This window comes from Phlebotomus papatasi, chromosome 1 (assembly GCF_024763615.1).
Source record: "Phlebotomus papatasi isolate M1 chromosome 1, Ppap_2.1, whole genome shotgun sequence".
NCBI classification, from domain to species: domain Eukaryota; kingdom Metazoa; phylum Arthropoda; class Insecta; order Diptera; family Psychodidae; genus Phlebotomus; species Phlebotomus papatasi.
In genome coordinates this window covers 79249514-79271249 of record NC_077222.1, presented here as the reverse complement: position 1 = coordinate 79271249, position 21736 = coordinate 79249514, and the positions used below count along the sequence as shown (strand labels likewise).

The window sequence follows — 21736 nt, the reverse complement described above, 5'->3', positions numbered from 1 at the left end:
GTTTTCCTTTGAAGAACAACTAATATTAGAAATATAAAGATCATTTAAAAATTTTCGTTCCATAAATCAGTAATATGGTTTCTTGGGTAGGCAATGCTCACAAAAGTATTCTTTTAGTTTAGCAAGGAGAGAGAGAGAAACTCAGTGAAAAATTACTGACTTGCAAAATTGAATTTTAATGAAAACTCGTGTATGAAAAATTTTCCAGAAATAGAGATAAATCGGTTATGTTCCTTCAACACTTGTTCACAGCTACACACCACTTTTTTTTTAAAGAAAATTGTCGCGTGGGTGAATGATAAAATATGGTGATTGATATAAATTCAAATTTATTCTTCTTGTACACTCACACGCATTTCCACAAGTCTGTACAACCGTGGAAATATGTATAAACACATAAGAAACCTCATGAAAATTTCTCAATGAAAAATCATCATGAATTAATCTCCATCTGAAGAGGGAACTTGAGTTAATGGAAAAATTTTCCCAAAAAGCTGTAGAGCTTTAGAAGAAAATCCTCTGCGCTTCAACTGGCGGGAATTTCACAAGTGCACCAAGTGGATTGCCTCTAAAATTTCCTAAGACACATTTATGGGTCATAAATTTTAAACGAGTAGTATTAAATGATACTAAAAGTCCTATTTTCTTTCCAATAATTGAATGAACTATAAACAATAATGGAAAATCTTTCGTTCTTCCATAAATTCCCATCTACAAAATTCCCAAATTGAAATTAATTTAACTGGATAGCATGAAATCAAGACCATCTCATAGGAGATATGCAATAAGATGAAAGTTGAAAGACTTTCCATCAATAGAGAACATGGTCTTAAGTTAATAGGAAACATTGTGTAAAGTTTTCCGAAAAGTTTTCCTTTTCATTGAAAAGGACGAAAAAAAAACCAAACATAGTTATGTGCTGTATAAATATGCACATTTATACCAGAAGTCCGCTATGGAGGAAGTTGTAGTGGGGCAAAAAGTTGAAGACCATATCCTATGTATTTTTTGTCTTACTAACAAAAGCTGATGGTGAAATTAATCTTTAATTGAAAATGGAAATCTTGGGAATAATTTTCCTCTACTTTGTGCTAATCTCTTACTTTTTCTTCCCCGTGCCTGATGAGATAAATACTGCGGTTCTTCAGACAGCCACTCTCCAATCTGTCGACTTACACTAATACGAAAAAGTTTTGCTTTTCTCAGTGCTGTAATTTCACTGGTGCAGACGAAAACAAAAGATAGTTCTTTTTTGCAATCTATTCAGTTCAAGACTGAAGGTTTTTTATTAAAAATATGAATGTAATCTATTTTTCTTTGAAATTCTTGGTGTTTCAGAATGTATAATAAATAAATATTCATTCAAATAAAGTTCCAATGAATGTTAGTTTTCAAATAAAGAGATGGACAACACAATAATCAAAAAAAAGCAAGGGATAAAAATTATACATAATAGGGGAAAAGCTCATAATTTTGTCCAGTTTCTTATTTTGGACACTTTGAGGATAAAATTGGACACTAAAAATAAATTGATTAAAATGATAGATTTTTATTCCAATATTTGATGCATAATGAATTCTTTCTAACTATTTGTTCCTTTTGGAAGATTTTAACACTAAATACGTTAAATTTTGAATATGATTTGAGTTGAAATTGCTTTGTTGAAAATTCAGTGTAAGCAATTGCTTACGAGAAATATGACAGAACTTCGTGTTTACTTCAGTCTTATTTAGCTGTGGTGAAGTACTAACAATGTTTTTTCGCTTTTTTTAAAGGATATTATTGAATATTCATTGAATATTGTGTTGATTCACGTTAGTGGTGATCTGTACATTTGATCTGAAGTGAGATTTGCCTTGTGAATTAGATTTTTCGTGTGAAAAATTGGAATTTTTTTTAAGACATTTACCAGTGAGGTGATACTCCTTACTTTGGACAGGTGTTTTTCTCACGAAATTTCGTGAAGTTTTAGCTTTTGTGATGACTAGGTTGGACAAATGCCTGGAGAAACAAAGGAGCATCATCTCTACGAAAGAGATGTAGCGAGAAATGCCTTGAAAGTCTCCCGGAAAGACCAGGGAATGAGCGAATCCGCACGTACTTGGAGTACCGAAGTCAACTCACTTTAATGAATTATATGGAAAGTTTCCGGGCTTCTTGTGACATTCTACGTTTCCCTTACATGAACAGGAAGAGGACTTGGTAAGATTGGTTCATGAAATGATGAACAATGGGCATCCTGTTGAGGCGCATTAGCTGTCCAAATTTACAGCCAAGTTGTCCAAATTAATAACCAAGTTGTCCAAAATAAGAGTCAAATTCACCTCTACATATCAATTCATTTTTAAGCGTATTAAGACTAATTTTAGTAAAATCAAAGACAATAAACAGCTTGCCAAATTTCTAAAAAACCCTTTTGAAAAGGGAGTAACAAAAAAATCAATTAGTATTGAAAATATCGCACTTCAATCTTGGAACATCGATGCTTATAAGCAGATTGTCCAAAATTATAAGCCCTTACCCTAGTTAGGTTTTTTTTAATCTAAATATTCAGATGAGATCTTTCTGGTTCTCCCAAGCGTCGTCAAATGATTGTGTCGAAAGAGGAACATTTTATCAGAATTTTTCTTACTCTTGCCGTCAGAATACAAAAAAAAAAGTTTTCAGTGGTCCGATGTTTAAGCATTCCTACAGAAGTTGAAACCATCACATATATCTACAGCTAGTATACTATAAAAATTCATTGTGTTTCTGGTGTACTGTGAAAAAGAATGATTGGGACGAGAGTGAAGCATAGACTTTCAGAACAGAGAGTGAGAAAAATTACGAAGCTTGTGGAAATATGCTATACAGACTTTATGAAATTTTGCGACAGTCTTCCATCTGTTAGGGGTTTCTATCTAGCATATGAAAATGAAATGTAATGTAGAATATGAGTCAACCCCAACTCGAGCGTAAAAAGCAACATAGCCCCTTCTGCTAGTACCAAATCGTACAGCATCAGCAAAAAAAAAAGCAGGAAACATGAAGTCACAATTACAAGCGGAACTAAATATTAATCCAAAATGCAGGAAGAGTCACCAAAGTACCACGAGAGTTTGAACATTTTTCCCACAGTTACCCAATGAGTAGTGGACACAAGGATGGAACTATTGCTTTAGGCACCGCAACCATGCAGAATTGTCAGAGACGTGCAAGGGTGATTAATGCTGCAAAGTCCGCAACCACAAAAATTTAGCAAGTAGTGGGGAGTACATAATTTCATTATAAATTTTTTCCGCATAAATTGAACCACCTACATGAACAAAAAATTATGGAATTATCAACAAAACCAACCCATAAAATCTATAAAAATAATTAATCTAGTTCAATTTATTAATGATAATGACCAATATTCGCATTAAAAAAAACATTTCATACCTGCTAATTAAAATTTTAATACGTTTTACTGTCTCTAATGAGCCATTAAAATGTGTTATTTGGATCTTTTATTCATTTAATGTTTAGATTTAGATCTGTTTATTGATAAAAAGGTAGACTTTGCAATAATCATTAATGCTATGAATTAATTCATACCAATTTTCGCAGGCCAAGTTTACCTTTCTATATACAAATAGATCAAATTCAAAATAATAAAGGATTCAAACACACAAATCATATACTTGAATGCTAATAAGCGATTAATTAGCTAATGACTATGAATCGCATTAAAATTTTAATGAGGACGTAACACTTTTAGCTTAAAATAACTTACAAATGAACTTGCCTTTTAATCAGAATCATGTAATAGATTTTATAAAGTTTTAAACAAAGGATTGTAATTAAACATAATTATGAATTTTGTTACAGTTGAATTACTGGGACTGTTCCGTCTGTTCAGTGGCAGAGCTAAAAAGGGGGTAGTAGGAATAATGCTCCCATGAGCTTGGACCCAATTCAAAGAACATGTACCGATACACTTGAAATGGAGGAAAAGAATAATTTTAAGAGCGCAAGGCGTCTCACCAAAAGTATTCTTGGGAAGGAATCTCTTACTCAATTCTTGATGACTCTGGTAACTCCTTCGGCTTCTTAGATCTCTGGAATTGAGCTGCTAGGGGTCCCTGCGTCTTGATCTCTTGGCTTGTCCTCTCGACTGCTTGTCTTGACCTTTTCCTCTTAAACTCCCTACAGCATCGCCCAAATATGGGTTTCTATGCTTAGCTCCGAAATGAGAAGTCTTCGGGGTTTTCTGATCAAAAGGTCGTTATTCGGCCTATTTATACCAAGGTATCTAAAATATACAAATTAAGGTGGGGAGAAATTAATTTCATATAGGGTGAAAGGAACACCTATTGACACATTAAGAACTATCGCTTCATGTCAGGACTTATTGACACCCTACTCTGTATCATTTGGAATACGAAATTTGAACATCTATCCTTATCAGGAAACGTAGACTAAGGAAAAAATTTCATTTAATTTACATTTTATTATATACTTTAAATAAATTTCGTGATTTTGACAAAAGTGTCAATAGTGGTTCCCTGTCAAACAGGTGTTCCTTCGACCTTATAATGACTAGGCAAATTTCATCGGTTGTGCACTGAGAAAAAAAAGAGGGTGCGATTAACATTATTTCCTCAGAAATTTAACACTTTTTAGATGTAAAAATATATCAACATTTTGTAATGTTAATTTTACACCTTATTAAAGGTAAAATTAACATGAAGAAGGGTACCTTTAACCCCTAATACACCTAAAAAGGGTAATATTTACACCGATTTTGGATCAATACTGCAGGGTAATATTAACATTTTCGGAATGTTATTTTAACTTTTTCGGATTTCTCTAAGTGTGTATACCTATACATGGTCACAATGTATAGATATACTGACCTATGGTAAAGTTAAGAAAAACATTACAAATTTAATTGTTAATATTCAGGAAACAATTGTCAGTTAATTAATGAAACCTTTTATTTAAAAGTAAAAATACTTTAGTTGGGAAATTATTATTTAAATATAAAGATCTTCCGCACAGGATCGAATTAAAGATGTAGAAAATAGCGAAAGCCATGTTCAGGTATGAACAGGGTCTTTGTCAATTCACTTCAAATTAGGAAAGTTTCAGATTTGATGAGAATTTTAACAAGTTTAAATACGATAGATTCAAAAAATAAATCGTCCTTTTATCGTATAACCGCTTCTGGAGAGACACGGAAAGAGATTTTGGCTTGCGGTTTTTGAAAAGAGTTAAATATCGATTACCGCAAATGGGGTTGGCAGGTTTTCAAGAATGAATCCGTAAATGGACTGTAGAGAATCTCAACTACCATTTAACTTTTTACTATCCTGGTTGCATACCGCTTTTGCTACTGAATTTAAAAAGGTCCATAAATCATTTTAAAAAACCCATTCCAAAATTGAAAGTTATGATTGTAAATTTTTAACAAGAGTCCCTTTTCGAAATTTTTTCCTATGAATTATGAAGCCATCCTATTAACATTTGACTTTTAACATTAATTAAAAGGAATAAATTGAGATCATTGATATCCATAATATACAGGAGACCGGGACAGAATGAGCCAGCAAATGAAATTTTTCTTTTTCTATAATGTATGAAAAATATGTTTGATACATATTTTATTGAATAGGGACGAAATTAATTAGTCTGAATGTGAATAAATAGTAGTTTTCTCAATTTCTAAGAAAAAATATAACACCCCACTGCACTGTCTAATTCTACCCCTGACTAATTTTCCCCGTTCTATAAATCGTTTGCAAAAATAAAAGAAACCGATGACAAAATTTTGGAATCAAATGTAGGGTCGAATGAACACCTCTTCGACAGGGAACACCTATTGACACTTTTGCCAAAATGTTGAAATTTATTTAATGCATCCAATAAAATCTAAGTAATATAACATTTTTTTTCATTAATCTGCGTTTTTCGATAAGAACAAGTGTTCGAATTTCGTATTACAAATGGTATAGAGTAGGGCGTCAATAAGTCCTGACAAGAGTTCTTAAAGTGTCAATAGGTGTTCCTTTCACCCTATGTTACTATAATAAACTCGAAATCAATGGATTATATGCATATTCTTCCGTGTTTATGTTCTCTAAGCAGTAAAAAATTTTTCAAGGTGTAAGAAAAAAGTCCCAGGCTTTGTGAATTGCTAAACCTCATAACTTAGATGCTATGCCTCTAAAGTACTTTCGCATCATTTCCAGTTTACCGGTTTTCAATCGATTTGGACCGATTCATAAATCACTCAAAAGATCCACCAACATAATTTTAAGAGTAATAGAATTGACTTTTGGAAAAAAATTATACTTATCGGTGCACAACTGGTTCATAACCGGTTCACAGCCAATTTGAATCAACTTATAAATCACTCAAAATATTGCCCAAAATACATCTTAGCAGTAATATAATTGAATTCTGGATAAAAAGTAGTTGTCTGTTACAAACCGCTTCGTTGGAATCGGTTCAGGCTTATTAGGAATTTCAAGACCTCTTTAACGATCCCAAAATGAACCCACTCGTTTGAGAAATACGCTCTCTTAGAGCCTTCTTAACCATTGACCTTGAAAAACTGTTATTAGGAATTTTTCAAGGAGATTTTCGGATAAGGACAAAAAATACGCCTGGACAACCTCTAAAGTATATCAATGCGTTTCCTAGCAATCCCAAGAAAAACAGGGTTTTGCAGGGAAAGAAGAGAGGTTGGGAAAATAAGAGGCATATTAACAGTCCTTGGATCGACTTATGGGAGGGTCCCCCGCAGGTCCCAAGTCCCTATCTATAACCGTTTGGGCTCTAGGCGCAGGGTAAAATGAGGTAATTTGAAACCATTTACAATTTGGGACATTATAGATTTTCCCATTGTTTCAGATGAGCAAAGAAAAAACAAAAACCGCGAAATAGAAGAAAAAGACGATTGAGAATAAAAGGAACAGCTTTTCTTCCTTTTGAATCTCTAAAACAGTGAGATGATCACAAATGTCCCAAATTATAAATGGTTCCAAATTAACTCATTTTAGGGGAAGTTAGGCATGGTTCGCACTCGCGAGCCTTCGAACATTCCGAATTTTCTCTTTGTTAGGAAAGAGATGAATCCTAATTTCTTAGCCAAAAGATAGTTTATCATAGACCTCATCTTTATGGCAAAAATAGGTATCCTAGCCTTAACTTCCTAGGTTCTAGGATGAAAAATGTAAAATTGACCCAAACTTGGTAATTTTGATGGCACAAATTTCATGTGATTTCACAAACTTTAAATAATTTTCAGAAAAAATCATTTACAACAGTTGATGAAGGGTTAATATGGGTTGATATTTGTGTAATAATTTCTTACATCAGAGGGAAATTATTTTCCAACTAGTGGAAAGTTCAAGAATGTTACACTGCGTATTGGTTCAATCTCTAAAAATGCCATGGTTCGCCAATCCATCAGGCAACTCCTCCACTTGAAAAGAAGAACCTAACCTCAAAGAGGAAAGCAGATGGAGATGGTGTTGATGAAACGGGTCAGGGAAGGAAAGACAATTCCAACAGATGAAAATTAAATCAGTGAATGAAAAAAAATCGTTCTATAATTTATTTATGATGAGTACATCCTTTTTAATAACTTTCCCGGATACTGGATACACCACATATTCCTCGGTCTGGTGCAGGAACAGAAATTTGCGAAGATTTGGAGGTTCTCCTCCCCGTCGTGCTCGTCGAGAATCGTATATTTTCCGTGAGGCTTAAACTGATACTTTTTGTTGCATTTATTCTGCAGTAGTTAGACATTGTTGGCTCAGCCAGGATGCAAGTCTATGAGTACAGGTACTTCTCCACAATTTTTCTGTCCTATGCAGGATCGTATCCACTCCAGCTGTCACACTGCCCATCCTAATCACTGACGATCTCCCTCATTTTTCGGGTGTTCTATATTAATCCTTCTTCATATGACTCATTGCTTCCTTCCGGTACTTAGTAACCATTCGTCTTTTTCTCCTGCGGACGCTGATGCCTGAGCTTGGGAGAATACGAGCCGTAGTACAATGAAATTGTGGAGATGTACTGGGATGTGAGAATTGATATTTTTGTTCTCCTCACCCATAGCAGCTGCTGCTGGTCCTGCCTTTCGGGCCTCATCGAGGTCCTTGGCTTCCGCCACCGCTCAGGAGTTTTTCTTGCACTCCTCAATACCTGAAAAAATGATATCACCATATGTCAATCAAGCAATTACTAGGAACACATATTTAAACTTACCCAAGGCTTTTCCTCGAAGAGAAAACATTAAATATTCACTTTGAAACTACTAATTTTACTAAACAAAACAAAAGTCGTTGTTTACTTTTTATATGACAAGTAAACAGCTGATTTTAGGGTTGTCGTATTTGAAATTTTCACATTTCAGTCGATTTTTCGACATTCCAGTTCAAAAAAAACAGTGCTTCACATTAATTACAATAAAAGTCTTTTAGAGACCTCTGTTTGGTGAAATTATGATACGCGCTGATTCATGGATCTTTAATCTAACAATCGGTACATAATTCTTAATTGTGAGGAAGAAGTGCTCCAAGAAAAATCTCAATGACGAACCTATACTACCCACCGGTTGAACCTTGCCTCCACAGGCATGGTTCGCACAAATTGTCATACTTTTTTCATTTTCATATCCAGGAAAAACCAAAGATTTTGCGGGAGTGAATCAGATACGAATAGAAACCCAAAAGATCAGAGAATTATCAGGTAAAGCGCAATCCACTGTACATTTCACAGTTTGGTCGCAAAAAAATCTTGAAATTTGACTTCACGAAAGCGTGCGAAGCATGCCCAACTTCCCCTACCCTAGTACAAAGAACACGATGTCAAAAAACTCGAAACTTCAGATTTCCAAAAATCTACCTCTTGGGGGGTAAGAAGTCGAACTCAAAATCGAGGGATTAGGGGAAAGTGTGTTACCTTCGGACGACTCAAGCTTAGAACTAATTTTTCAAAGTATTTTAAACTAATTTGACCCATTATAATATTATTTTTTAATAGCTTGTACAATGCCTCACATTTCCAAAAAAAAGAGCTATGCAGGGAGCTATGGGTGAAATCCATAAGGAACATAGATAAAAATGAGTCGGAAGCTTGAGTCGTCCGAAACTAGAGCGCTTTCCCCTATTTCTCTCTATGTGGAGTTCTACCAGTAAAAAACAACATGGAGAAAAGGGCAAACTTTAAAGCCATATAACTCAACATCGATGAATTGTATTACTTTCTATGAACTCGAACTAAGAGAAATTTTAATTAGTAGAAAAACTTTTTTTTAGGTATAGAACTTTTTAGAGGATGCTTCTCTAAAACTTTTCAACTCTTTGTGTCGTAACAAAGTCTGTATTCTCACTACTTCTTCCGTCCATTGACAATAATGGTTGTAAAATGTAGTTCATGTTGACATTATTTCATTGAAGTTGTCTCTCGCTTTCTCTTTTATCTCACCCAAGCCACCGTCAAAATTTCTACAACTCTCGTGCATAAATTTTCCCTATGAAAGCTTATAGACTGAAAGCTAAGAGAGAAGCAGGATTTGTGGTTGTTGCCACAGGACTATAATGAATTGTTAATTGTGCTGAATTGAAATGGTAATTGTTCGCTGGTCTCTAACACACCCACTCATCTTGCTCTCTCAGCTTAATGGCGCTAATTTGTTGCAAATGGAATTATTCACGTGCAAATTATTTAAATGGACCCTTTCTCATTCATTCACTAACTCACGTGAATTTATCACCAATGATTAAACCCCTCACGATCTATCCATTTGTTTTTCCATACCACACCACACTATTAATCGAACTAGGAGAAACACCAAATAAATCCCATATGCCATTTACCAAGATTTTACCAAATATGAAGTAAAAGTGTTGTTAAAGTGAGATAAACCTCAGGATAAAACTTTTCTCTCTCATGAGATTCCATATCACGTGAATAATTTTTTGTCACAACACCATTGAAAGGAATACCAGGAGAATATTTAACTGTTCTTCATTTGTCCAGTCTCGAAAAAGGACACCATGTGCACTGAGCACGTAATTTTCAGAAAAAGAGAAATTAAATCGTGATATTAAGTTTTATCCGTATGCTTCACACGGATTTTCCTGATCCATTGAATATTTTCATTGTCACAAATCTCTGAGAGGTTAAGTGAGGAAAAAAGTTGACTTTTTAGAGTATACACATGGTATTATGGTATACATTTCCCCATAGATATCCTACACTGGGATTTAGAACATATCAAGAACTGTAAATCTAAAGTACATCCACGTGGTTTCAAATGTATACACATTTTGAGTTTATTTTTAATTCTTTGTTTAAACTAAATTTACGTAGAACTTTCCATGGTTTTATCAAACAACAAATCACATCATTTTACTATGTATCGTATAAAATTTTTTAAGTATAGTACTTACAGTTTTATGAAATTTAACAAAAACATTGCAACTGCAAAGTAAAATTTTAACGATGTGAACTGCTTTTAAATTTATTTTTTTATTGAATAAAATACTAAAATAGGATTTAAAAATTTAAAAAGCCATAGGGGAAACCGGTGTAGAATCAGCCAAGGATAGAATTGGCAGTACGGTGTTATAGTTTTCGTTAGAAATAATATTGAACTAATTATTGTTTATTCAGCGTATTTAAATAACTCCCTATTCATTGAAATATAATATTAATTTCTCAATATTATTTAAACACGTCTTCCATATGCGACGAAAAATTCCATTTGCTAGCTAATTCTGTCCCGGTATCCCTCACATTAGATTTTCTGTTTTAAAAAATGTAACTACTGGTACTAATTGAAGCTCTAACTAATTTAAACATTAAAACCTTTTAATTAAGTCGAATTTTTACGTAAAATATCTCTAGAATACTTTCAAAAAAAAATTAATTAATTAAAAAAAGTAACAAAATGATACATCTTGGCCTTATCCCGTTTCTAAACTTCATTGAGACAGACACAATCGGGTTATGATTAAAACCTTTTGCATTTTTAACTTCTCAAATAATCACCAAATTAGGATTAATAACCTCTTGATCGAAAATTAAAATATTTAATTTATTTATTATCATGTTGTGAGGGAGGTGCCCCACATTTCACAATGCTTGGCCCCACTTTCCAAACTGTCTCGCTTTCCAAATTTTACCATAATATTGAATCAATAAACCGGATCAATAATACACGAAATTCACACTTGAACAAGTCACAAAACATATCCAAAATAAATCAAAAAAATCGTTAGAGTCACTTTAAGAATAAACTTAAAAACAAAGTTTAATTGTGAAAAAAATCAGACCTAACAAGACTGGATCACCTTGTGTCATCTGTGATATATTGCATGAGAATTCAGATAACCGAATTTGACTAGGGGAGAGCCGTTATCTTTGAGAGACTTTTTTTATGTTGTAACTTTAAAGTAAAGTCTTATTTCCAAAACTCAAAAAATAATCTTCAAATTTTGTGTAGCACTTCTTATGCTCTAGACACACTTACGACTTAAAGCCGAGAGACGACGTAGTGGAAAATGATGAAAATGTAGTTAAACCTTTATTTCTAATATATGTAATTACAGTTAGCCATATCTCGGCTAATCCTCATGTGTGTCAAGGCCCTTAGTCCCACTAGTATAGACTTTATTGAAATACAGTGCCCGCTTCTGTATCCGGATGATTGGGAGACAATATGACAGATGTCCGCTTCGTAATCCGGATGGATTTTTTGGAATTTATGCAACGTCCCGAAAATATAATACAAGTTTTTTTGTTGAATTAGAATAAAAGTTTTAAAGAAGATTAAAAAGACATAATTAGAGAATTCTATGCTATTATACTTTATTTATTAAGCAAAAACATCACAGGATAATTCATTTTCATTGCTAAACACACATGCATACATTACCTCAAAATTATTTTAAATGTAACCGTCGATAACTCGTCCGGATTACGCCGATCCGGATTAGAGAGTGGGCACTGTAACTCGATCAGTGTTTTTTGTCACATTTATTTAAATAATTAAAGAATCAATCGCCTGGCAAGTTGGCCTTTTTATATGGAGCTATTTGAAGCAAATTCCTAAATTGATCTCGGACTCAGCTCACAGTGCTCCAAGGAAAAAATTTATTTAAACAAAAATTTAGTATATTTATCCCTCCATACGGAAAGATATCTTATAATACAGAAAAACTTCTCACTTTTTAAATATTTAGCATAACGATCACGAGTGCAGAAAAATTCCCATACGCATTTGTATGTGAAAGTAAGAAATTGGCTTCAACTTTGAAGGCCACTCGCCGGGGACTAGTAAAGAATAATCCACAGAGTCTCAAAGATTCAGGCTCTCCCCTACTGAAATTTATTACGTTAAAATAAAAATACAATTCAGAGTGGATAAAGTTGATGAAATCCATTTTTATTCCTGAATTATTATTATTCTAAATTTATCTCTTGATATGTTTATCATATTAAATCTCTTCATAAACATGTTTCTAACCATTTATGTTTTCATAGTCTTCTATGGATTTTCTGAGTTGAAATAAATAACGTTTTTAGGCCCCTCTCTCTCATCCTGCAACATAACATCCTTTTAGAACATAAATTACATGAAGAAGTAACTAAATCCTTGAACATTTCTCATCAATAAAGTACTGTAAGCTTAAGCTTTATTGAAAGATGTCATTAATCGAGGAAAAACTCTTGAGCATTCTCTCGTGATTATATTGGAAAGCAGGAGCTAAAAAAATTAGAAAATAAATGACAGTAAAGTTGATCACGAGGTAAATGAGGAGCGCTGGTACATTTGGGATAAATCACTTCGTATTATTCAATGCAGCTCTAAATCTACTTAAAATAAAACGTTTGTCAACTTTTAATACGCTTGGATTAAACTTTTAGACTAATTCCTACGACAATAAAATTCTCTTTTCATTCTCAATATCTCTTTTTTACGGTTGGATTATCTATCTCCGTGATTCTTTTCTACACTTATATCTTTCACATCAAATTTCAGAGTTTTGTTGAAAAAGTAGTGCAATATCTCTTTTATTTTATTTTTTTATCTCTACTTCTATACAATAGTGGTAGCTGAAGTACTTAAATGAGAATTCTCTGCGTAGACAAGGTGTCAAGAATGACTCTTATGTCTTTCTGCGGGGGTGGTTGGATGGTTGTAGTTGGAATTCTCTGTCCTAACACCAAAAATACCGAGTGTATGTGGTTTTGGCACTGGAATATTTTATGTGAGCACTTCGAGAGTCGTGTGAGTGAAAAATTCATGGTAACGTAGAGTGAAGGATTTCAGCGATAAAACAATGGACTCGTTAGGGATCCCTCCACATACCACCCACCACATTCTCATTTTAACACCCAAAACACAACGTACTCTGGGCCAACTTTTGGGCTTGTTGCGTGAGAAAATACCACCAAAATAGTGCCGTGGATGAGACAAAGTGATGGAAATTTGCAGGAATACTTTAGGAGGAGTTGAAACATTTATACCCCAGAGTTCTCGTCCTTTTTTCACGCATACACAAGAAAATTTATGAAGCCTCATACCACAATCCTCAAGTTTCTGCTCCAAACCATAAGATTTTCTTTGTGGCTGGGGTTGTGTTGAGCTATATACCTCTGCAATATTTGTCAGACTCTCCGCAATTCGATCAATATGCTGTCGCTTCAAGAACGGAACTTTTGTGTAAAAGAAGAATACTGAAACATGTCCATCAATACCGTCAAACTTAACCACTCACATTGAATTAAAGTTTCGTGAAATATGGAAAATTTGGCAACAACAACGCTATTCATTTTCAATTGAAAGTTAATTGGGGAAAAAAATGTCAGATTTTGCTTTCAATTTGTTCCAATCAATGAGATATTGGTGAAATTAAAAATCAATCGAACACCTTTTCAATATCAATTTGATTGCTCGAACGCAGAACATTGTTCAACAAAACTCAATTTCTGATGATATCATTGATAAAAGGGGTTTAAAAGCCACACCTAACTTATTGGGAAACCATTTACGAATCTTAAATCTGATAGGAAGAGGTGGGGCTACTTTGAGCTGTGGGGCAATATTGTTTTACGATTTTTTCGCATACAGTGGACTCTCACTCAATCGGCTCTTTTTCAATCGAGCAACAAATTTTGTTGACAATTTTCACGTTTAATTATGAAGCTAATTCGTTCAAATTCGCTGTAGTTCTTCCTATTTTATCGTGATTTTTTATTATTGAGCACTTTTTGTGGAATTTACAAAGGCTTTGACGCTCAATTCTATCGCTAAACCGGATGACATTTTGCCCCATATTCCCGATTGAGAGAGAGTCTACTGTATTTCCAAAGAAAACTGGGTTTTAATATGATGTATTCTGGATAAATAAAACTATTGCGAATCTAAATAAAATATTTTTAAGGATTATGCCCAGCGCACAATGACTTTTGTTTGTAAACATGTTTTCATAATTTCCTATGAGAGAGAGCGAGAAGACTAGATCTAAGTTTCATTCACTCTCACTGATATGTCAAAAACATGTTTACAAAACAAAAATTATTGTGCGCTGGACATTAGCTTCATTTACAAATAGACGAAAAAATCAGATATCAGTGTAGCCCCGAAAGTAACCCCACCTTCCTCTATATAGTTTTTAGCTGAGATTCTTTACAATCTCAGCTTTTGCAGTCACAGTTAAAATTCGACCTCGTCAGATCGCCCCCAAACTTTGTATAAACACGTTTCGACAATTCTAGATCACGTATGTGAGCTAAAAATCGATTTTTCGTGGACGTCTGTCCCGACCGGAGTACAAACGCTTCTGGAGAGAGCTTTCGATCGATACCACACTTAACCCCTCCGACCTTCTGATCCGAGCTAGAGGGGATCAAAAATTCAATTTTCAAATGGTCATAAGGTAAATTAAGCTAATTCAAAACCTGTTCCAAATGGAAACTTCAAGCTACTCCAAATGGAAACATCATTTTTTCCCATGATAAATACAGTATTAAATTTTTATTTATATATTTTCTATACTTCTGTTTCATTATTTAATTAATTTTTCTCCAAATAAAGCGAAAATCAATTCAAATACACAAATTTTAATTTATAAATTTCTCAGAAAAATTAAAAGTGTACTTTTTCACCATCGTTTTTTTATGTTTTTTAATCATGTTTTTTAATGAAAAACACAATAGGGTGATTGTTCTATGTTCGTTTTTTGTTACATTTATATAATATTTCTGGCAAAATTATGTGAAATTAAGTATTAATATTTAATTGTTAACGGTAGGTGAAATTTTCAAATTAAATAATTACGCATTTCGTGAACAAAAAGGATTTTTCTGAAGTTCAAATGCTTCAATAGGAAACACCAGAAATATGATTTTTTTAAGAGATTTTCTTATTGTCTCAGATGGAAAAGGAAAAAATACCAGGAATAAGAGCAAATCGTAGACTCAAGAGCAACTCAACAAGGTTTTGGAAGCCTTTCGTCACGGTTTCACTTAGGGCCTTGACAGACCTGAGGATTAGCCGAGAGATGGCTTAGCGTAATTATATTAGAAAAAATTATCAAACTACATTTCCATAATTTTCCACTAAGTCGTCTCTCGGCCTAAGTCGTAAATATGTCTAGGGCATTACACTGTTCGTCTCCAATTAGAAACTTTCCCTTGTCTCCATTTGGATTAATATATTTCCAATAGAGGCGTTTTACGCTCGCGCATTTTTCTTGTATTTAAGAAGTTTTCAAATTATATCTAATGAATTTTCACTAAACATTAACATTCTAGAAGAGTCAAGGAGCAAATTTATGTAATTCTCTTCAGAAAAAATATGAACTTAATGTGTTGAATCTTCTGTCAAAGTTAAAGCGTCTGGAAATGGTTTTGAATTAGGACATTTACCCTATCTCCGGTTCTAATTATCTGAATTTGAAAAATTTCTGTGTTTTAGAAATCTCTCGTGGAGTACTACAATCCTCATATTACCCCAATTTCATCCGATTTAATGGAAGACCCGATTAATCGAAAAATCGATTTTTGAAATTTCACTTTTGAATATTTCGAAAACTAAACTTAACTGGGAAGCTATCTGGGCTTGTCACTGGTTTTATATTGCAAAATTCAGAAGATGACCTAATCAAAAGACGACATTATTTAGGGATATTTTCTCATTTTACTATCACTTCTTTCACTTTCCTCCGAAACTACGTGTAATGTTACAACTCTAAAACGAAAGCGAAGATTTTTTAAATTTCAATTTTTAAACGGAATTACGTTCGTATACAGCATTGATCTTAATTCACTACTCTAGAATATTGGTCAAAGCTCTCTTTAACCAATAATGTTTGTAAATATATTAAAAAAAATGTTATATCATAATATTTTAGACAAGCTTGAATCATTTTCAAATGAAATCAGTAATGAATTGGTAATGAAATGATAATTAAATTCATATTGCAAATATTTCACTTGCAATTTTGATAAATGTTTGGAATGATTTATCAATATAAATTAAAATCAGTGGTAAAGTACTCACCCAAAAAAAAACCAGACAAAGGAAAATTCGCGAAGTGCTCGACCTTGTGAGTAAAAGCACTCTACAAATTTTTCCTATCTACTTTGTCTCTGGTTCATAATTGGGGCATTTCCTGAATAAGATACCACAATATTTCATTCATCCTTTCACTCACGCCTCCATGGCTGAGAGAAATGTGCAAAATCACTGGTGAAATGATTAATTAGAGACTTGAGATGATAACCATCGAATTACAACACAAAAAAGTGAAAAGCAAAACCTTATCCAACCACTACAAATTGGTTCTTTTCATCCACGTCTCAATGGTGTTAATAAAATTTTATTGGCGTTTTTTTTCTTTATCAAAATAAATAGTTCATTGTTACAAGGGTATAGAAACATTTTTCTACCCTCGAGTTTTTTTCTCTATTCATTGTGCAATGTACAATAAATTTATGCTGCTTTGTTGGAACGTTTTTTTTTTCAATTTAAAAAAAAAGTCAAATAAAAAATAAAACTCATAGCCTGTACTTCAAAGGATAGATTTTTACTGCAGTTTTGATTGTGAGAGATAATCGTGGTTCATAATTGAAAATTACAAATGAATTCTATCTGAAAATACCATTGGCAGTTTATAAATTTAAAAAGTGTGAATATAAACAATAAACATGACATATCAAACGAAAAATAGCGTAAAGTGATATAATTTGGTATTAGTGTTATAAGTTGGACAATTCGCCGCTACAAATTGGATATTGCTTTTTTCTTGATAAATACAGTACAAAACTTGTTTTTAAGCACAAGGAACTAAATTATAAAACTAAAGCATTAAAAATATACAAATAAAAATGAAGTACTAAATTTATCAAGCCAAAAAACCCTGTCCAAATTGTACCATTGTCCAACTTGTACCACTTTACCCTATATAAAAAAAATTGTTTTATTTTCATGAGAATTCGTGATTTAAAAATCTATCCGAATTCACTGTAATAATTCAGTAAGTTATTAGAAAGCTATGCTTAAAATTATAAACTTTAAAAATTTTAAAGTTCATAATTTTTCAACGAACCTTTCAGTAATTTATTATTTGAAAAGAAAACTTCACTCACAATCAATGAGACGTAGAACCTATTCATTTTCAATACAAATTCCATGCATTTTTTGTACTTTTCATTAATTGTACTTCAAAATCCTCAACATTTGGTAAAAAATTGAGATAGAAAATTAATGTTGTTTACCCATTCACCTTCAGTGAGGGCATATTTATAGAATTTATGAAAATACAATATATAAATCAGCGAATAAAATGGCTCGCTAGGAGCAACGCTTCACTGACTCTATTTATCAAAATTTTATTGTGAAATATTGAATTTTATTGGCATATTGAGGCATACTCCTCCCCATATATCAGCAGCAGGTGTGGGTTAAATATATGTAAAAGAGAATTGAGTTGCTAATCTGCAGCGAGAGTGAATGTTCATGCTTTTTGGATTTTCCTCCCCTACCCTGTCATGATTATCATTATTATCATGTTGTTACCACGAAAATGTATGCAGTACTATCATGAACACATATTTATGATTCAGAAATTGTTATCACGAAAATCAATTTATCACTCATCACGAATAATGTCCCTATACCTAAACTATACGTGGTGAACAACCTATTTACCCTATAAAAATTATTCTCGCAAAAGAGAATTTTTCTATAGCCCATAAAAAAACTACAACAGGAAGAAGCGTGAAAGCGCGATGAGAGATGGGGTTGGAACAATAGAAAGAGCCAAGTTCGTTTGGCAATGCCCTATACCAGATGGGGAGAGTTAAAATAGCTAAAATTAGTTTTTCACCTTGACACGCACAATAACAATCACATGAACGTGGTAAAAATCATCTTTAACCCCCTATAATAAAAAGTTTTGTACTCCTTCTATCGGAAACATATAGCCACCGCACGAACCGTACTTCCCCTTTCTCTCCCTCAATCAAGAGTTTAAATCTGAAAACCTCTAAGTTCACTTTAACAGGCGATGAAAAATAAAACAGTAAATCAAATTTTAATTACTTAGAAAAAATATTACCTTTAAATTAGTATTTAAATTATCGGCTTTGAGATATTAAAATCCACTAACTCATTTATTGATTTTACTAACTAAGCGTCAGTTTAAATATCGAGGTAAGGCAGAGAAACGTGTTTTTATATCCATTTTCTTTAAGTTCATTTTGTGGTATGTAGTTCTCAAAGTACGGTACCAAATATTGGTAAGCATAGGGTAATTTGTGGCATTTTGATTGGCTTTATAACGAAGTTTTGCAAATGAAAGAAAAAATTTAAATATTTTGTTTTGCCGTAAACACTCACATTAATTTGTTCGAGTTCAAGTGATTGAAGCGTCTCAATGTTAACCCAGCGAGCTCAGTTAACTGATAAAAGATGCGCGTTCAGCACATTTTTGCTGAATTCAGCAGCAAAAATGTGCTGACCGGTCAGCAATCGTCGAACAAAAACTGCTAACAAATATGTGGAAATGGCACTACCTTACGAATTTTCGTTTATGGTTACCAAAATTCAGCTGAAAATATAAATATTTTCAGCTGAATTGAAATCGGTTAGCATTTGGTGCTCGCTGGGAATAGACATTTTTCTCAAAGTATTTTAAACAGAATGATGTAGAAAAATGGCCAGGACGACTCGATATATTAAAATAAAATAAAAGTGATTGAACTTTGATCTTGAATAATTCAATATGGTAATTTAACCGGTGAAAGGTGTCGATAGATTAATGTTCAGCTGGATTAACTACAAAACATATCCGAAAATCGTTGAAATCGCTTGGGCCAATTTTGAGATACGTCAAAAAAATCATGTTTTTTTTTTTGAAGATGTGGAAGGGGGCTGATTTGTGTATTTTAGTTTGCTAGAGAATGTTGACTTGTTAGGGTGGGGGAAAGTCAATATTTCGTACGGTTTAGATGAAAGCCAGGATGTTGAGAAATTGAAAAAATTGGATTGTTAAAACTGTTCTCTCGTGGAATTCGAGCAGTTAAAATATAATAGTCTTTTATAGTAAATTTATATTTCTGCACAACTTTTTAACAGGTCTTATAAGATTTACATAGGTCTTATAAGACCCGAAAACTGCTCTCTATTTGAATTCGAATACTTAAAATTTGGATCCACTGAGCATAAACTCGTTTTGAATTTTTGAATTTTTCTATATATTTTTTTTTAAATTAAAAATGACCAATCGGACTGAAATATTTTAAACCAGTGTAGAGCAAGAGATTATTATTTATTCTTGTCAAAACATAAAACTGTTTGGAAATCTTATAAGGGGTCCCAGTCAAAATACCGATAGCCAAAATCCCGAATTCTTAAAAGTGTCATAGCTACTCCCACGATTGCACCTACGCTTGCTGGAGGCAAAAGGAAATTTTCTGTGTCTTGGGAAATTATTCTTAACACTTTCCTCTATATAATTTCATCCGTTTCAGAATTTTGAACATTCGGGATTTTGGCTTTCGGGATTTTGGCATTCCAGATTTTGGCTTTCGGGATTTTGGCTTTCAAGTTTTTGGCTGCCACCGGTTTTGGAGGTAGTTCAGCTGAACATTTCGTCCTTAGACACCTATCACCGGAACAATCACTCTCTTGAATTATTCAAGGCCAAAGTTCAACCACCTTGTTCTTGTAATTCTGTAGTAATTCTGTAATTCTTGTAGTTCTTGTAATTCTGAACCCGACTGCAGCGGTCACAATCGGTGATGCATCGGGAAAGTAACAGTATTAGTTTTATTTTAAAAATACTGTTTATCGCATTTTTAAGAATAAGAGAGCCTCTTTATTTCCCCCTCTCCCTTCGTTCGTGAGGGTTTTCTAACTTTTCTCAAAAATTGCCCAAATTTTTCCCAAGATTTTCGTAGATATTTTGTTATTAGGCCAGTTGAACATTTCGCCCTTAGACACTTTTCACTGGTTACATCGCTATCCTAAATTATGTAAGGACAAATGGGCTTAATTTTCACTCGATTTGGCCAAATGATTAATTAAAACATTTATGATTTTTTAAAATACCATTTTTTTAAACACCATCTAGAACCATTTTCAATTTCGAAATGATTTTATGATGATTTATAGACAAATTTAAATTGACATTAATCTTAAATGCATCAAAAAACGTGCGAAAAGAAATATAAAGCAGAGCTTCTTTTCGGGACTTCGAGCAGCTCGCAAAGCCTCGTACACTTTGCCACCCCTTTTCTGGAAACAACAATACAAAAATTTTGCAAAACATTTTAATCAAAATTGATATTTTAAATAAAAAAAAATCCAAACAGTATTATTTATTTTTCATTATCCTTGTTCAAATCCCTCACAATTTTGAAAATTCCTATATATACATGGAGGTTGTCTTTGGTAAAGAAAAAAAAATCTGGGAAAAATTTCAGCTTTCCACATTTTGTACCACGTTTCTCTATGTCAAACAGACGGATAAATTTTTATTAATTTGAAATTATTGTAGAATTAAATTCAATTGTAGAAAATACTAGCAATTTGTCTTCTGGATGAAAGAATATCTAGCAAACTTTCCATCCCACAAACTTTACCATTTTTTTTAAATCATACGTATAACATCGCTTTGTTTTTTCACATTTAATCCCACTCGTTTTTCCACAATTCCCAGACTTTTTTGTTTAAAACTGTGTTTTTAGGACTATCTACTTTTTTCTCCGTACAGTTTCAGCATAGAATTCCCTTTAGATATTCTCCCCATTTCTTTCATGTCATGCCTGAGAAAAAATGCTACAAATCCCTTGTGTAGTTTATGAAATGGATATAAAAGATTTGTGAAATAGATTTCAACCACACTGGAGGTTTTATCCTCCCAACCACCATTAGCATCAATTTTCGGTGGTTTTTACTCTCATAGGCCGTGAGAAAATTGCACAGGAGACGAAATTAAAGCCATGAATAAAGCGGTGGGCGCCTAAAATTACTGAGGTTGGCAAAACAGTGAAAACGCTTGAAGGTACGATCCTGTTTAGAATATTATCTTGTGTTTCTATCCTAATACAATATTCAGAGACGATTGTATAAAAGCAAAAAGCACTAATCTATACCTATAAGAGAATACGATTAACGATAAGTAAATTATGTTGAAAGTTTACGATTACAACAATTTCATAAAGAAAATTGTTCCGCTAA

The 21736-nt window shown here is 33.1% G+C and overlaps 1 protein-coding gene across 3 annotated transcripts in view; it reads left to right on the top strand.

Moving 5' to 3' along the window:
• The window catches only part of LOC129810243 (SPEG neighbor protein-like), a 57518-nt gene that overhangs the window by 13163 nt on the left and 22619 nt on the right, over positions 1 to 21736 (top strand). The window lies entirely within an intron of this gene.